Genomic DNA, 2,683 nt, shown 5'->3' on the forward strand with positions numbered 1-2,683 from the left:
CCCCTTCCTCCCCCCTTACCCCTCTTATGCCTCTCTCCCCTCTCCCCCCCCAGCACCAAGGCCCCCCTTCACAGGCCGGAGGTCAGCAAGGGCCCTCGCCAGCTCAGACTGGAGCCGTACCTGGGGGGACGGGCACAGTCGAACGCGCCAAATCCAAACCTACCAACCGGATCAGCACGGTAGTGTGAGCCGGGGGAAATCACGAGGCTGGGGGTCGCTGAAGGGTCCTTTGGTGGTTGGAGGGGGGACCGCCGCGAGGCTGGAGGAGGCAGGTGGCGGCAGGGCCAAAGCCGATAACAACACCAGTGGGAAAAAGAAACGCAGCCTGCTAAGACTCTGCTACTTTCACCTGCGCTTCCCTCAAGTGTAACCGAAGGGACTTACCAAGGCAAAACAGCACAAGCACACGTATGTCATACCGATAGTTGGAGGCTCTCAGGTAGATCAGTGCTGTGGGATATACACTCGACAACAATAACAAAAAACATTCATGACACTTTGCTTTCAATTCAGTTGTTGTAGATGTCATTGATTTGGTATTCGAGCCAAACCCTTCTTAGCTACTTCTCCTTAAATCCCATATTCAGACAAGAAATAACCTACTAAAGCATGTAAAGGGATTACAGACATGTGGACATGCACACACAAACTCGAACACATAATTGTCCACAGGCTTGCTTCAATTACATATAGCCATAAAGTTAGGGTAAAATAGTTGCATTTTGCATTGATCATCACAGGTGTTGGGGAAACTGTTTGGGTACCTTGCTTAACCTGGGAACCTGTTTAGGAAATGTGAAGACCAGAGACCATACAAATAATGCTGTGCTGGACATGAAGATCAAAGCACAGTACTTGACAAAGTACAATGATTTCATACATTCCAGTAATCATGTTGAGCATTAGTCAATAGCATTTGCAAGATGCAATAATCTTTTCACTAAATTGATGTCCAGCTTCTACTTGCTAAATAAATTTAAATGCTCTATTGCTCTTTTTGTACACATCTATAACGGTCGATATATTTGAGTGCTAATAGAGATATATCTACAAAGCAAATATCTACACCCGGTATGATTGTTTGAAGTATGTCAGTACTGGCCTGACCTCTTCCACTCCTAAGACTAGTCAGCTGTAAAAAGCCTTGTACTGTATGTGGATGTGCTGTTTGTAATCATCCTAGAATCATTATCCATCAGAATTATTAACCTGTGTATATACAATTATATGATATTTTAACACAAAATAATATATCAGTAATGTTACTACACTTTATATATGAACATGATGTTCATTCCCACAGTTGCACCATCACCATGTTTCAGAAAATACAAATGTTTACACAAATAAGGAGACAATAAGTTAATTTCATAATTTGATCCATAACAAGCTAATTTTGGTGAAAAATTATTTTTTATGTTAATTTTATGTTAGATTTAAAGCATTGTGTCTAAAATCTAAACATTCTCTCATGGCAGCATTGTTTTTATTTTACATTTTTACTTCTTTTTTAACTAGTTGGTGACCATTATCATCCATATCTAAACTCTTAGCACATTTCTAGTGAAGTTCCAGTAAAAGTGTCAAGGCCCAGAATGTGAAAACAAAAGGCACTTTATAGACTAATGTGTTTTCTGAACTACATTAAATTAATATCTCTATTAAACAAAAAAATTTTCCAGCTGAAGTATTTTTTATCTATGTGAGGGCTAGCTAGACACATATGAAGGAAACATTCCACAAAGGATTGTTGCCTCTCTATTTCTCATCAAACTTCACATCTGAAATGCCTGTATTATGCAGTTTCCATTGGGTGCTTGCATTAATACTGCCAATCATACTTAAGGTGTTTTTGATTCTATTTTACGCTGTTATATGAATGTTTGCTATGAATTTCAATTCTAATGAATATAACTATTCTTCTTTTATGTTATAAAAACTACAGATGTTATAAATTTGACAAAATATGAGAGATATTTGTAAATAGGAAAAGTTTTCTCATGCTTTGACATTCTGCAGTGAAGTGTCAAGGATGTGTTTTATTGTTATTGATGATTTTTATGGACAAACACACTTGTCTTTATAAGTGTCCTTGAATGTTGGAGACTTTGTATGGGTATTATTTAACATTTTTTTTAACAGAAGTTGTGTACCAGTCATGATGTTTTTGATTCAGCTTTGTGTGCATCTGATTTTTGGTTTGAGCTACAAGACTGCCTATTTTTACATGTTAAAAACATAACGCCATGCTTCAGTTTTCAATACTGAAACCCTACCCTACCTCTTTTTTTTCCTCCGTATGAATAATGGAGGAGAGGAGGAAGATGGCAGAACCAGTATAATTATCACATTAATACAAGGATTTCAGTTTACCTGTATGAGAAATCAAGGTAATTTAGCCTTAAAGGGGTCATATGATGTTGCTAAAAAGAACATTATTTTGTGTATTTGGTGTAATGAAATGTGTTTATGCGGTTTAAGGTTAAAAAAACACATTATGTCTGTGAGTCAGAACAGCCGGCATTGTAGTCTACTCGTCGTCTCCTCGGTCCGTTCGCCACAGGGCCCAGTGCGAACGCACCAGTTGCACTGGCCAAAGGACGGCCCAACACGTGACGACCCCGGGCTGGACTCCGCTTCGTCCACAGTGAAAGCCGATCCGGCGATCCACAGCGCGAAGTTG

The sequence above is a fragment of the Sinocyclocheilus anshuiensis genome, unplaced genomic scaffold (assembly GCF_001515605.1).
Source record: "Sinocyclocheilus anshuiensis isolate Anshui unplaced genomic scaffold, SAMN03320099.WGS_v1.1 scaffold366, whole genome shotgun sequence".
Taxonomy (NCBI): domain Eukaryota; kingdom Metazoa; phylum Chordata; class Actinopteri; order Cypriniformes; family Cyprinidae; genus Sinocyclocheilus; species Sinocyclocheilus anshuiensis.